The following is an 18,189-nucleotide window of genomic DNA, read 5'->3' as shown; positions in this document are numbered from 1 at the left end:
ACCACTTATTGGCTCACTTTCACTTTAAACCAGTTTTCTGCACTAAAGCAAACCAGTTTTTCCATGTTAACTCAATGCATGCTTACACACACACACACACACACACACACAAACACACACACACACACACACACACACACACACACACACACACACACACACACACACACACACACACACACACACACACACACACATACACACACAGCATAGTTAACCATGATTTACCATGATATACCACGTTCTAGTATTATTTACCAGGAGATAAACGACAATCTAGTATTATTTACTTTGATTTACCATGTTTCTAGCCTGATTTATCACATTACTAGCAATTATTTGAAGTGTCAGTGCAAATAAAGTGATTAACACTGTCAAAATATGATTGTGTTATAATAGTTATTGCTATATAAGTGATTTTTTTAGTGTGTATTCAAGTATGAATGCAAGCACATGTTGAAATATTTCATTAATAAGTAGAATGGCCAGCAGAGGGCAGTAGAAGACCACTTATTGGCTCACTTTCACTTTAAACCAGTTTTCTGCACTAAAGCAAACCAGTTTATCCATGTTAACTCAATGCATGCTTACACACACACACACACACACACACACACACACACACACACACACACACACACACACACACACACACACACAGCATAGTTAACCATGATTTACCATGATTTACCACATTACTAGCAATTATTTGAAGTGTCAGTGCAAATAAAGTGATTAACACTGACAAAATATGATTATGTTATAATAGTTATTGCTATATAAGTGATTTTTAGTGTGTATTCAAGTATAAATGCAAGCACATGTGGAAAAATTTAATTAATAAGTAGAATGGCCAACAGAGGGCAGTAGAAGACCACTTATTGGCTCACTTTCACTTTAAACCTCATGATTTTGACCAGTTTTCTGCACTAAAGCAAACCAGTGTTTCCATGTTAACTCAATAATGCATACTTGCTACATATGCTACACACAATAATGCTACACACACACACACACACACACACACACACACACACACACACACACACACACACACACACACACACACAAATGTTTCAGTGATATTGGTGTCACATTCACCTTCATCACATTCACCTTCTGTCTTCATCACATTCACCATCTGTCGTCATCACCTGCACCTGCTCCTCATCACCCTCCTCATCATCACCTGCTCCTCATCATCATAACCGTCACCTGTTGTCCTTGTCTTGATCTGTGTATTTAAGTTCCCCTCTCATCCATTATCATTGTCGGTTATTGTTTGTGCACTAGCACTCTGTTATGTTTGTTTTCATGTTGGAAAATAAAACCTTTGTTATATTTGTACCACACACACACACACACACACACACACACACACACACACACACACACACACACACACACACACACACACACCATAATTTATCATGATTTACCATGGCTGATACCAATACCAATATGAGAAAATGACTATTTTAAACAGCAGGGGGCAGTAAAATACCACTTATTGGCTTAACATGCCATTAATTCATATCATTTTCACCTTTTTAACTGTTATAGAGGCAAATTTTGTCCGATCTGTCTGAAAATTTTCATGCTTGTTCAGGGTGATATTTCACACGTTCTGACTTGTTTTTAAGAAGGTCTGAGCATTGATTAAAGAGATATAGGCTTTCGGGGACACTTGGTAAAGGCCAGATTTTGAAGTGAACCTATTATAGCTATCCAAATGAAGTAGTTCAACTTTTTCTGACAATTATTGATCTAGTGAGTCCAGAGAATTGTATTGCACTAGTTTTGAACATTATGATATGAAAATTATATGATCAGAGATGGAAAAGACCATTTACAGCCAATACAGGCAGTTTACCATAGGAAATATATGATTTTAAAGCTTTTTAACAGTTATAGCGCCACCTATCGTCCGATCTCCATAGAATTTTTCATGCTTGTTAATGATGTTATGTCACATATGCTGACCAATTTTTGTGAAGTTCTGAGTTTTTATTTAGGATTTATAGGCTTTTTAATGTATTTTGACACGCCCATTTTATAAATTACCCTATTACAGCCATCCAAATGCAAAAGTTCAACTTTTTTTTGATAATTATTGATCTAGAGAGTCCAGAGAATTGTCCTAGACTGGTCTGGTTCCGATCGGGCAAAAAACCTAGGACTAGTTCGCAAAAGTAGGTTTTTAACATATTAATGAATAATTAATGAACAGTTTGATTGACAGCAATGGTTCTTGAGGCAAAGTTGTTCAGGATGAGGAGATCTATCAAATGATATGCATATTGTGTGGATATTTGTAACACCACGTGATTACAGAGCCGTAAAACTCGTTAGCGCCAACTAGTGGCCGATTTCTTTCAAAATTCTTACAGACCTTTAGGGCCATGAGCCGAACATGCCCATTGAGTTTCGTTCCGATCGGCCTCCGTTAACCTTGTCTAATAGGTGCTCAAACTTCGTTGGCCAATGGCGGCCATGTTTTTTGAGATACGCCAATGTCCTCATACACATACATGGCACCTTGGACCAAGACACTGCATACCAATTTTCAAGTCAATCGGACTAACGGTCAGGTGGTTATAGCCTGTTTTATGTTTTTTTCATTTTATAGCGCCACCATGAGGCCAATCGTCGCGATTTTTTTACTGTGACCCCAGAGTAAGCTCATACACATGTGTACCAAGTTTGGTGAAGATAACTCATTTACATCGGGAGTTATAGCCATTTTAGTAAAATAGGCCCCTCCCACAACGTACGTTTTGGCGCCCCTTAGCGACCGTGAATCGAAATTTCCACTTTTTTTCGATAATTATTGATATTCAGTCTCCAGAGAACATTTCTGCACTAGTTTGGTTCCAATCGGGCAAAAAACCAGGGACTAGTTCGCAAAAGTAGATTTTTGACAAAATTCAAAATGGCGGAAAATCTATCATGGCGGAAATGAAATCGGAGATATACGTTTTGTTCGTCAGGCGTCCAGCTTTCCAATGATATAAGACACTTGAGTCTACGACATACGGTCTAGGAGTTATGAGCAGTTTCGCGCTTTTGGTTGTTATAGCGCCACCTATGGGCCAATCGAGGTCATAATTTGATAACCTCTCCTCGATTTTTGTACTACCATCTGGCAAAGTTTCAAAGCTCTAGCCCTTACGGTTTGGGCTGCACGATGCGTTTTACGGCAGAATAATAATAATAATAATAATAAAAATCAGTACAATTACAATAGGGTTTCAGCACTTCGTGCTTGAACCCCTAATAATTAAAGCTGCAAGCAGCATTTATCGGGGTTCAAGCAGTTAAGGCCTTTAAGGCATTTAAGCACAAAAGCATCAAAAGTTATTAAGATTTATTTAGCAAGCATGTAACCACTGACATAATAGATGGAAAAGACCATTTACAGCCAATACAGGCAATTTGCCATGGGATATATATGGTTTTAAAGCTTTTTAACAGTTATAGCGCCACCTATGGTCCGATCTCCATAAAATTGTTTACTGTGACCTCAAATTGAACCCATACACATGTGTACTGAGTTTGGTGAAGATATCTCATTTACTTCTTGAGTTATAGCCATTTGAGTAAAATAGGCTCCTCCCACAACGATTTGCCACATTCTAGAATTATTTAATATGATTCTAGCATGATTTACTATCATATACCATGTTCCAGAATGATTTATTAGGATTCTAGCATGATTTACCTTGATACACCTCATTTCAGTATTATTTACTATGATTTACAATGTTTCTAGCATGATTAACCACATTACTAGCAATTATGTGAAGTGTCAGTGCAAATGAGGTGATGAACACTGACAAAATATTATTGTGTTATAATAGTTAGTTATATACGTGATTTTTAGTGTGTGTCCAAGTATGAATGCAAAAGCACATGTAAAATATTTCATTATTAAGTAGAATGGCCAGCAGAGGGCACTAGAAGACCACTTATTGGCTCACTTTCACTTTAAACCAGTTTTCTGCACTAAAGCAAACCAGTTTTTCCATGTTAACTCAATGCATGCTTACACACACACACACACACACACACACACACACACACACACACACACACACACAGCATAGTTAACCATGATTTACCATGATATACCACGTTCTAGTATTATTTACCAGGAGATAAACAACAATCTAGTATTATTTACTTTGATTTACCATGTTTCTAGCCTGATTTATCACATTACTAGCAATTATTTGAAGTGTCAGTGCAAATAAAGTGATTAACACTGACAAAATATGATTGTGTTATAATAGTTATTGCTATATAAGTGATTTTTTTAGTGTGTATTCAAGTATGAATGCAAGCACATGTTGAAATATTTCATTAATAAGTAGAATGGCCAGCAGAGGGCAGTAGAAGACCACTTATTGGCTCACTTTCACTTTAAACCAGTTTTCTGCACTAAAGCAAACCAGTTTATCCATGTTAACTCAATGCATGCTTACACACACACACACACACACACACACACACACACACACACACACACACACACACACACAGCATAGTTAACCATGATTTACCATGATTTACCACATTACTAGCAATTATTTGAAGTGTCAGTGCAAATAAAGTGATTAACACTGACAAAATATGATTGTGTTATAATAGTTATTGCTATATAAGTGATTTTTAGTGTGTATTCAAGTATAAATGCAAGCACATGTGGAAAAATTTAATTAATAAGTAGAATGGCCAGCAGAGGGCAGTAGAAGACCACTTATTGGCTCACTTTCACTTTAAACCTCATGATTTTGACCAGTTTTCTGCACTAAAGCAAACCAGTGTTTCCATGTTAACTCAATAATGCATACTTGCTACATATGCTACACACAATAATGCTACACACAATAATGCTACACACACACACACACACACACACACACACACACACACACAAATGTTTCAGTGATATTGGTGTCACATTCACCTTCATCACATTCACCTTCTGTCTTCATCACATTCACCATCTGTCGTCATCACCTGCACCTGCTCCTCATCACCCTCCTCATCATCACCTGCTCCTCATCATCATAACCGTCACCTGTTGTCCTTGTCTTGATCTGTGTATTTAAGTTCCCCTCTCATCCATTATCATTGTCGGTTATTGTTTGTGCACTAGCACTCTGTTATGTTTGTTTTCATGTTGGAAAATAAAACCTTTGTTATATTTGTACCACACACACACACACACACACACACACACACACACACACACACACACACACCATCATTTATCATGATTTACCATGGCTGATACCAATACCAATATGAGAAAATGACTATTTTAAACAGCAGGGGGCAGTAAAATACCACTTATTGGCTTAACATGCCATTAATTCATATCATTTTCACCTTTTTAACTGTTATAGAGGCAAATTTTGTCTGATCTGTCTGAAAATTTTCATGCTTGTTCAGGGTGATATTTCACACGTTCTGACTTGTTTTTAAGAAGGTCTGAGCATTGATTAAAGAGATATAGGCTTTCGGGGACACTTGGTAAAGGCCAGATTTTGAAGTGAACCTATTATAGCTATCCAAATGAAGTAGTTCAACTTTTTCTGACAATTATTGATCTAGTGAGTCCAGAGAATTGTATTGCACTAGTTTTGAACATTATGATATGAAAATTATATGATCAGAGATGGAAAAGACCATTTACAGCCAATACAGGCAGTTTACCATAGGAAATATATGATTTTAAAGCTTTTTAACAGTTATAGCGCCACCTATCGTCCGATCTCCATAGAATTTTTCATGCTTCTTAATGATGTTATGTCACATATGCTGACCAATTTTTGTGAAGTTCTGAGTTTTTATTTAGGATTTATAGGCTTTTTAATGTATTTTGACACGCCCATTTTATAAATTACCCTATTACAGCCATCCAAATGCAAAAGTTCAACTTTTTTTTGATAATTATTGATCTAGAGAGTCCAGAGAATTGTCCTAGACTGGTCTGGTTCCGATCGGGCAAAAAACCTAGGACTAGTTCGCAAAAGTAGGTTTTTAACATATTAATGAATAATTAATGAACAGTTTGATTGACAGCAATGGTTCTTGAGGCAAAGTTGTTCAGGATGAGGAGATCTATCAAATGATATGCATATTGTGTGGATATTTGTAACACCACGTGATTACAGAGCCGTAAAACTCGTTAGCGCCAACTAGTGGCCGATTTCTTTCAAAATTCTTACAGACCTTTAGGGCCATGAGCCGAACATGCCCATTGAGTTTCGTTCCGATCGGCCTCCGTTAACCTTGTCTAATAGGTGCTCAAACTTCGTTGGCCGATGGCAGCCATGTTTTTTGAGATACGCCAATGTCCTCATACACATACATGGCACCTTGGACCAAGACACTGCATACCAATTTTCAAGTCAATCGGACTAACGGTCAGGTGGTTATAGCCTGTTTTATGTTTTTTTTCATTTTATAGCGCCACCATGAGGCCAATCGTCGCGATTTTTTTACTGTGACCCCAGAGTAAGCTCATACACATGTGTACCAAGTTTGGTGAAGATACCTCATTTACATCGGGAGTTATAGCCATTTTAGTAAAATAGGCCCCTCCCACAACGTACGTTTTGGCGCCCCTTAGCGACCGTGAATCGAAATTTCCACTTTTTTTCGATAATTATTGATATTCAGTCTCCAGAGAACATTTCTGCACTAGTTTGGTTCCAATCGGGCAAAAAACCAGGGACTAGTTCGCAAAAGTAGATTTTTGACAAAATTCAAAATGGCGGAAAATCTATCATGGCGGAAATGAAATCGGAGATATACGTTTTGTTCGTCAGGCGTCCAGCTTTCCAATGATATAAGACACTTGAGTCTACGACATACGGTCTAGGAGTTATGAGCAGTTTCGCGCTTTTGGTTGTTATAGCGCCACCTATGGGCCAATCGGGGTCATAATCTCTGAACCTTTCCTCGATTTTTGTACTACCATCTGTCAAAGTTTCAAAGTTCCAGCTCTTACGGTTTGGGCTGCACGATGCGTTTTACGGCGGAATAATAATAATAATAATAATAATTAAAGCTGCAAGCAGCATTTATCGGGGTTCAAGCAGTTAAGGCCTTTAAGGCATTTAAGCACAAAAGCATCAAAAGTTATTAAGATTTATTTAGCAAGCATGTAACCACTGACATAATAGATGGAAAAGACCATTTACAGCCAATACAGGCAATTTGCCATGGGATATATATGGTTTTAAAGCTTTTTAACAGTTATAGCGCCACCTATGGTCCGATCTCCATAAAATTGTTTACTGTGACCTCAAATTGAACCCATACACATGTGTACTGAGTTTGGTGAAGATATCTCATTTACTTCTTGAGTTATAGCCATTTGAGTAAAATAGGCTCCTCCCACAACGATTTGCCACATTCTAGAATTATTTAATATGATTCTAGCATGATTTACTATCATATACCATGTTCCAGAATGATTTATTAGGATTCTAGCATGATTTACCTTGATACACCTCATTTCAGTATTATTTACTATGATTTACAATGTTTCTAGCATGATTAACCACATTACTAGCAATTATGTGAAGTGTCAATGCAAATGAGGTGATGAACACTGACAAAATATTATTGTGTTATAATAGTTAGTTATATACGTGATTTTTAGTGTGTGTCCAAGTATGAAAGCAAAAGCACATGTAAAATATTTCATTATTAAGTAGAATGGCCAGCAGAGGGCACTAGAAGACCACTTATTGGCTCACTTTCACTTTAAACCAGTTTTCTGCACTAAAGCAAACCAGTTTTTCCATGTTAACTCAATGCATGCTTACACACACACACACACACACACACACACACACACACACACACACACACACACACACACACACACACACACACACACACACACATACACACACAGCATAGTTAACCATGATTTACCATGATATACCACGTTCTAGTATTATTTACCAGGAGATAAACGACAATCTAGTATTATTTACTTTGATTTACCATGTTTCTAGCCTGATTTATCACATTACTAGCAATTATTTGAAGTGTCAGTGCAAATAAAGTGATTAACACTGACAAAATATGATTGTGTTATAATAGTTATTGCTATATAAGTGATTTTTTTAGTGTGTATTCAAGTATGAATGCAAGCACATGTTGAAATATTTCATTAATAAGTAGAATGGCCAGCAGAGGGCAGTAGAAGACCACTTATTGGCTCACTTTCACTTTAAACCAGTTTTCTGCACTAAAGCAAACCAGTTTATCCATGTTAACTCAATGCATGCTTACACACACACACACACACACACACACACACACACACACACACACACACACACACACACACACACACACACACACACACACACACAGCATAGTTAACCATGATTTACCATGATTTACCACATTACTAGCAATTATTTGAAGTGTCAGTGCAAATAAAGTGATTAACACTGACAAAATATGATTGTGTTATAATAGTTATTGCTATATAAGTGATTTTTAGTGTGTATTCAAGTATAAATGCAAGCACATGTGGAAAAATTTAATTAATAAGTAGAATGGCCAGCAGAGGGCAGTAGAAGACCACTTATTGGCTCACTTTCACTTTAAACCTCATGATTTTGACCAGTTTTCTGCACTAAAGCAAACCAGTGTTTCCATGTTAACTCAATAATGCATACTTGCTACATATGCTACACACACGAATGCTACACACACACACACACACACACACACACACACACACACACACACACACAAATGTTTCAGTGATATTGGTGTCACATTCACCTTCATCACATTCACCTTCTGTCTTCATCACATTCACCATCTGTCGTCATCACCTGCACCTGCTCCTCATCACCCTCCTCATCATCACCTGCTCCTCATCATCATAACCGTCACCTGTTGTCCTTGTCTTGATCTGTGTATTTAAGTTCCCCTCTCATCCATTATCATTGTCGGTTATTGTTTGTGCACTAGCACTCTGTTATGTTTGTTTTCATGTTGGAAAATAAAACCTTTGTTATATTTGTACCACACACACACACACACACACACACACACACACACACACACACACACACACACACACACACACACACACACACACACCATCATTTATCATGATTTACCATGGCTGATACCAATACCAATATGAGAAAATGACTATTTTAAACAGCAGGGGGCAGTAAAATACCACTTATTGGCTTAACATGCCATTAATTCATATCATTTTCACCTTTTTAACTGTTATAGAGGCAAATTTTGTCCGATCTGTCTGAAAATTTTCATGCTAGTTCAGGGTAATATTTCACACGTTCTGACTTGTTTTTAAGAAGGTCTGAGCATTGATTAAAGAGATATAGGCTTTCGGGGACACTTGGTAAAGGCCAGATTTTGAAGTAAACCTATTATAGCTATCCAAATGAAGTAGTTCAACTTTTTCTGACAATTATTGATCTAGTGAGTCCAGAGAATTGTATTGCACTAGTTTTGAACATTATGATATGAAAATTATATGATCAGAGATGGAAAAGACCATTTACAGCCAATACAGGCAGTTTACCATAAATATATGATTTTAAAGCTTTTTAACAGTTATAGCGCCACCTATCGTCCGATCTCCATAGAATTTTTCATGCTTGTTAATGATGTTATGTCACATATGCTGACCAATTTTTGTGAAGTTCTGAGTTTTTATTTAGGATTTATAGGCTTTTTAATGTATTTTGACACGCCCATTTTATAAATTACCCTATTACAGCCATCCAAATGCAAAAGTTCAACTTTTTTTTGATAATTATTGATCTAGAGAGTCCAGAGAATTGTCCTAGACTGGTCTGGTTCCGATCGGGCAAAAAACCTAGGACTAGTTCGCAAAAGTAGGTTTTTAACATATTAATGAATAATTAATGAACAGTTTGATTGACAGCAATGGTTCTTGAGGCAAAGTTGTTCAGGATGAGGAGATCTATCAAATGATATGCATATTGTGTGGATATTTGTAACACCACGTGATTACAGAGCCGTAAAACTCGTTAGCGCCAACTAGTGGCCAATTTCTTTCAAAATTCTTACAGACCTTTAGGGCCATGAGCCGAACATGCCCATTGAGTTTCGTTCCGATCGGCCTCCGTTAACCTTGTCTAATAGGTGTTAAAATTTCATTGGCCAATGGCGGCCATGTTTTTTGAGATACGCAAATGTCCTCATACACATACATGGCACCTTGGACCAAGACACTGCATACCAATTTTCAAGTCAATCGGACTAACGGTCAGGTGGTTATAGCCTGTTTTATGTTTTTTTCATTTTATAGCGCCACCATGAGGCCAATCGTCGCGATTTTTTTACTGTGACCCCAGAGTAAGCTCATACACATGTGTACCAAGTTTGGTGAAGATACCTCATTTACATCGGGAGTTACAGCCATTTTAGTAAAATAGGCCCCTCCCACAACGTACGTTTTGGCGCCCCTTAGTGACCGTGAATCGAAATTTCCACTTTTTTTCGATAATTATTGATATTCAGTCTCCAGAGAACATTTCTGCATTAGTTTGGTTCCAATCGGGCAAAAAACCAGGGACTAGTTCGCAAAAATAGATTTTTGACAAAATTCAAAATGGCGGAAAATCTATCATGGCGGAAATGAAATCGGAGATATACGTTTTGTTCGTCAGGCGTCCAGCTTTCCAATGATATAAGACACTTGAGTCTACGACATACGGTCTAGGAGTTATGAGCAGTTTCGCGCTTTTGGTTGTTATAGCGCCACCTATGGGCCAATCGGGGTCATAATCTCTGAACCTTTCCTCGATTTTTGTACTACCATCTGTCAAAGTTTCAAAGTTCCAGCTCTTACGGTTTGGGCTGCACGATGCGTTTTAGCGGAGAAGAATAATAATAATTAAAGCTGCAAGCAGCATTTATCGGGGTTCAAGCAGTTAAGGCCTTTAAGGCATTTAAGCACAAAAGCATCAAAAGTTATTAAGATTTATTTAGCAAGCATGTAACCACTGACATAATAGATGGAAAAGACCATTTACAGCCAATACAGGCAATTTGCCATGGGATATATATGGTTTTAAAGCTTTTTAACAGTTATAGCGCCACCTATGGTCCGATCTCCATAAAATTGTTTACTGTGACCTCAAATTGAACCCATACACATGTGTACTGAGTTTGGTGAAGATATCTCATTTACTTCTTGAGTTATAGCCATTTGAGTAAAATAGGCTCCTCCCACAACGATTTGCCACATTCTAGAATTATTTAATATGATTCTAGCATGATTTACTATCATATACCATGTTCCAGAATGATTTATTAGGATTCTAGCATGATTTACCTTGATACACCTCATTTCAGTATTATTTACTATGATTTACAATGTTTCTAGCATGATTAACCACATTACTAGCAATTATGTGAAGTGTCAGTGCAAATGAGGTGATGAACACTGACAAAATATTATTGTGTTATAATAGTTAGTTATATACGTGATTTTTAGTGTGTGTCCAAGTATGAATGCAAAAGCACAAGTAAAATATTTCATTATTAAGTAGAATGGCCAGCAGAGGGCACTAGAAGACCACTTATTGGCTCACTTTCACTTTAAACCAGTTTTCTGCACTAAAGCAAACCAGTTTTTCCATGTTAACTCAATGCATGCTTACACACACACACACACACACACACACAAACACACACACACACACACACACACACACACACACACACACACACACACACACACACACACACACACACACACACACACACACACACACAGCATAGTTAACCATGATTTACCATGATATACCACGTTCTAGTATTATTTACCAGGAGATAAACGACAATCTAGTATTATTTACTTTGATTTACCATGTTTCTAGCCTGATTTATCACATTACTAGCAATTATTTGAAGTGTCAGTGCAAATAAAGTGATTAACACTGTCAAAATATGATTGTGTTATAATAGTTATTGCTATATAAGTGATTTTTTTAGTGTGTATTCAAGTATGAATGCAAGCACATGTTGAAATATTTCATTAATAAGTAGAATGGCCAGCAGAGGGCAGTAGAAGACCACTTATTGGCTCACTTTCACTTTAAACCAGTTTTCTGCACTAAAGCAAACCAGTTTATCCATGTTAACTCAATGCATGCTTACACACACACACACACACACACACACACACACACACACACACACACACACACACACACACACACAGCATAGTTAACCATGATTTACCATGATTTACCACATTACTAGCAATTATTTGAAGTGTCAGTGCAAATAAAGTGATTAACACTGACAAAATATGATTATGTTATAATAGTTATTGCTATATAAGTGATTTTTAGTGTGTATTCAAGTATAAATGCAAGCACATGTGGAAAAATTTAATTAATAAGTAGAATGGCCAACAGAGGGCAGTAGAAGACCACTTATTGGCTCACTTTCACTTTAAACCTCATGATTTTGACCAGTTTTCTGCACTAAAGCAAACCAGTGTTTCCATGTTAACTCAATAATGCATACTTGCTACATATGCTACACACAATAATGCTACACACACACACACACACACACACACACACACACACACACACACACACACACACACACACACACACACAAATGTTTCAGTGATATTGGTGTCACATTCACCTTCATCACATTCACCTTCTGTCTTCATCACATTCACCATCTGTCGTCATCACCTGCACCTGCTCCTCATCACCCTCCTCATCATCACCTGCTCCTCATCATCATAACCGTCACCTGTTGTCCTTGTCTTGATCTGTGTATTTAAGTTCCCCTCTCATCCATTATCATTGTCGGTTATTGTTTGTGCACTAGCACTCTGTTATGTTTGTTTTCATGTTGGAAAATAAAACCTTTGTTATATTTGTACCACACACACACACACACACACACACACACACACACACACACACACACACACACCATAATTTATCATGATTTACCATGGCTGATACCAATACCAATATGAGAAAATGACTATTTTAAACAGCAGGGGGCAGTAAAATACCACTTATTGGCTTAACATGCCATTAATTCATATCATTTTCACCTTTTTAACTGTTATAGAGGCAAATTTTGTCCGATCTGTCTGAAAATTTTCATGCTTGTTCAGGGTGATATTTCACACGTTCTGACTTGTTTTTAAGAAGGTCTGAGCATTGATTAAAGAGATATAGGCTTTCGGGGACACTTGGTAAAGGCCAGATTTTGAAGTGAACCTATTATAGCTATCCAAATGAAGTAGTTCAACTTTTTCTGACAATTATTGATCTAGTGAGTCCAGAGAATTGTATTGCACTAGTTTTGAACATTATGATATGAAAATTATATGATCAGAGATGGAAAAGACCATTTACAGCCAATACAGGCAGTTTACCATAGGAAATATATGATTTTAAAGCTTTTTAACAGTTATAGCGCCACCTATCGTCCGATCTCCATAGAATTTTTCATGCTTGTTAATGATGTTATGTCACATATGCTGACCAATTTTTGTGAAGTTCTGAGTTTTTATTTAGGATTTATAGGCTTTTTAATGTATTTTGACACGCCCATTTTATAAATTACCCTATTACAGCCATCCAAATGCAAAAGTTCAACTTTTTTTTGATAATTATTGATCTAGAGAGTCCAGAGAATTGTCCTAGACTGGTCTGGTTCCGATCGGGCAAAAAACCTAGGACTAGTTCGCAAAAGTAGGTTTTTAACATATTAATGAATAATTAATGAACAGTTTGATTGACAGCAATGGTTCTTGAGGCAAAGTTGTTCAGGATGAGGAGATCTATCAAATGATATGCATATTGTGTGGATATTTGTAACACCACGTGATTACAGAGCCGTAAAACTCGTTAGCGCCAACTAGTGGCCGATTTCTTTCAAAATTCTTACAGACCTTTAGGGCCATGAGCCGAACATGCCCATTGAGTTTCGTTCCGATCGGCCTCCGTTAACCTTGTCTAATAGGTGCTCAAACTTCGTTGGCCAATGGCGGCCATGTTTTTTGAGATACGCCAATGTCCTCATACACATACATGGCACCTTGGACCAAGACACTGCATACCAATTTTCAAGTCAATCGGACTAACGGTCAGGTGGTTATAGCCTGTTTTATGTTTTTTTCATTTTATAGCGCCACCATGAGGCCAATCGTCGCGATTTTTTTACTGTGACCCCAGAGTAAGCTCATACACATGTGTACCAAGTTTGGTGAAGATAACTCATTTACATCGGGAGTTATAGCCATTTTAGTAAAATAGGCCCCTCCCACAACGTACGTTTTGGCGCCCCTTAGCGACCGTGAATCGAAATTTCCACTTTTTTTCGATAATTATTGATAATCAGTCTCCAGAGAACATTTCTGCACTAGTTTGGTTCCAATCGGGCAAAAAACCAGGGACTAGTTCGCAAAAGTAGATTTTTGACAAAATTCAAAATGGCGGAAAATCTATCATGGCGGAAATGAAATCGGAGATATACGTTTTGTTCGTCAGGCGTCCAGCTTTCCAATGATATAAGACACTTGAGTCTACGACATACGGTCTAGGAGTTATGAGCAGTTTCGCGCTTTTGGTTGTTATAGCGCCACCTATGGGCCAATCGGGGTCATAATCTCTGAACCTTTCCTCGATTTTTGTACTACCATCTGTCAAAGTTTCAAAGTTCCAGCTCTTACGGTTTGGGCTGCACGATGCGTTTTACGGCGGAATAATAATAATAATAATAATAAAAATCAGCACAATTACAATAGGGTTTCAGCACTTCGTGCTTGAACCCCTAATAATAATAAAAATCCTTACAATTACAATAGGGTTTCAGCACTTCGTGCTTGAACCCCTAATAATAAAAATCAGCACAATTACAATAGGGTTTCAGCACTTCGTGCTTGAACCCCTAAAAATCAGGACAATTACAATAGGGTTTCAGCACTTCGTGCTTGAACCCCTAATAATTAAAGCTGCAAGCAGCATTTATCGGGGTTCAAGCATTTAAGGCCTTTAAGCACATAAGCATTTAAGACATTAAGTTTTATTTGGAAAGCTTTTAACCACTGAAATAATAGATGGAAAAGACCATTTACAGCCAAAACAGGCAATTTACCATAGGAAATATATGGTTTTCAAAGCTTTTTGACAGTTATAGCGCCAGCTATTGTCCGATCTCCATGAAATTTTGCACGCTTGTTTACAATGTTATGGCACATATGCTCACCAATTTTTGTGAAGTTCTGAGTTTTCGTTTAGGATTTATAGGCTTTTGAGTGCATTTTGCCACGCCCATTTTCTTTATGACCCAATTATAGCCATACGAAAAATTCAAAAGTTCAACTTTTTTTCGATAATTATTGATCAGGAGAGTCCAGAGAATTGTCCTAGACTGGTCTGGTTCCGATCGGGAAAAAACCAGGGACTAGTTCGCAAAAGTAGGTTTTTAACATATTCGCAAATAATTAATGAACGATTTGATTGACAGCAATGGTTCTTGAGGCAATGTTGTTCAGCATGAGCAGATCTATCAAATGATATGCATTTTGTGACAATAAGTGTAACACCACGTGATTACAGAGCCGTAAAACTCGTTAGCGCCAACTAGTGGCCGATTTCTTTCAAAATTCTTACAGACCTCTAGGGCTATGAGTTGAACATGCCCATCGAGTTTCGTTCCGATCGGCCTCCGTTAACCTTGTCTAATAGGTGCTCAAACTTCATTGGCCGATGGCGGCCATGTTTTTTGAGATACACCAATGTCCTCATAGACATACATGACACCTTGGGCCAAGACACTGCATACCAATTTTCAAGTCAATCGGACTAACGGTCAGGTGGTTAAAGCCTGTTTTATGATTTTTTCATGTTATAGCGCCACCATGTGGCCAATCGCCGCGATTTTTTTACTGTGACCTCAGATTGACCTCTTACACATGTGTACCGAGTTTGGTGAAGATACCTCATTTACTTCTGGAGTTATAGCCATTTTAGTAAAATAGGCCCCTCCCACAACGTACGTTTTGGCGCCCCTTAGCGTTCGTGAATCGAAATTTCAACTTTTTTTCGATAATTATTGATATTCAGACTCCAGAGAACATTTCTGTACTGGTTTGGTTCCGATCGGGCGAAAAACCTAGGACTAGTTCGCAAAAGTAGGTTTTTGGCAAAATTCAAAATGGCGGAAAATCTATCATGGCGGAAATGAAATCGGAGATATACGTTTTGTTCGTCAGGCATCCAGCTTTCCAATGATATAAGACACTTGAGTCTACGACATACGGTCTAGGAGTTCTGAGCAGTTTCGCGCTTTTGGTCGCTGTAGCGCCACCTATGGGCCGATTTGGCTAAGTCCGTGAATCTGAGTAGCGAGCAATACTACTACCATTTGACCAAGTATCACGTCTCTAGGCCTTACGGTTTTGGCTGCACGATGCGTTTTAGGGAAGAATAATAATAATAATAAAAATCAGGGCAATTACAATAGGGTTTCAGCACTTCGTGCTTGAACCCCTAAAAATCAGTACAATTACAATAGGGTTTCAGCACTTCGTGCTTGAACCCCTAATTAAAGCTGCAAGCAGCATTTAGCGGGGTTCAAGCATTTAGGGTCTTTAAGCACATAAGGCAGTTTAGTGAGTTGTCTGAGTTTTTGTTTAGGATTTACAGGCTTTTGAGTGTTTTTTGCCATACCCATTTTCTAAATGATCCTGTTATGGCTACCCAATGGGTAAAGTTAAAGTTTTTTATATAATTAATAATCTAGAGCTTCCAGAGAATTGTACTGCACTGGTATATTTCCGATCGGGCGAAAAACCTAGGACTAGTTCGCAAAAGTAGGTTTTTAACATAATCGCAAGTATTTAATGAACAAATTGATTGACAGCATTAGTTCTTGAGGCAAAGTTGTTCAGTATGAGGAGATCTATCAAATGATATGCATCACGTGATTACATAGCCGTAAAACCTGTTAGCGTCAACTAGTGGCTGATTTTTCAAAATTCTTACAGACCTCTAGGGCCACGAGTCGAACATGCTCAGAGTTTCGTTCTGATTGGCCTCCGTTAAGAGCAAACTAACAGCTTTGAATTAAAATGGTGAGGTATCCTGTTGTAAACATCAACCATGCCTGTTGACAGTTCTCTTTTGTGGGAAGGGAATGAAAAGTTCTCAAATCCGCAGCACAGCCTCAGACATAACATTTATATCCATGATCTGCCATTTTCACTATTGTCCTTGCTTGCTTCTTCACAATACCTGCAGATCTTCTGATGATTCGGCTGTGCAGGTCCACATTAACACTGCCTGGCCTAGAACATGGACTGGAAAATGCAAATTTTGGGGGGTATAAATATTAATGATCCTGACTCCAACATCACAGTCGGTGTTATGGTGGGATTCACTCATTTTTCAGCGGTCTTTTGCAAACAGGAGATTTACACATGAAGGAGGAAACAATGGTGTTTGAGGCTCACGGTATGTCAGTTCCATGTCCAGAACTCTTATCATTCAACTATGCCAAGATAAATACAGTTTTCAATTGTATGGAACCTTTAAAATAGATGATTAGTAATATAATGCTTACTTGGAGTCTGAAATGGCTTTAACAAAATAAGAAAAATAGTCTTAGATTTCTGTTCATTCTAATCATGTACAAATAAAGTAGCACAGTAAGATTACATTTATTTGAATGCATTAGTGAGTGTGTGATTGTGCTGTGTGTGCTGTGTGTGCTGTGTTGTTGTCAATACTAAAAGTGAAGGTGTAGTTGATATCTTTGGTGATAATATCTGTAGTAATCATAAAAAAACAATTAAGAAATAAAGAATTAAAATTACAAATAATATTCTATTAAGATATGAGTTACAATAACATGATTTGCAATAGTAATAATATCAATAATATATGCACAATACACACAGATTAGACTATCAGGTCTGTGTTTTACAAAAACATTAGTATTGCAGCCAATGTGAGTCTGTGGGATTTATAAACAGACAAAATATGATTTGAAATGTTATTTTAATGATTTTATTAAGTTTAAACAATATTTCAAATGGAAAAAAAATGAAAAATTATATTTTAGTGAGCAGAATGAACCAATGAGTGTTCT

Source organism: Squalius cephalus (genome assembly GCF_949319135.1).
Source record: "Squalius cephalus genome assembly, chromosome: 6".
NCBI lineage: Eukaryota > Metazoa > Chordata > Actinopteri > Cypriniformes > Leuciscidae > Squalius > Squalius cephalus.
The sequence above is the reverse complement of the archived record's forward strand: the minus strand, read 5'-3'. Positions refer to the sequence as shown.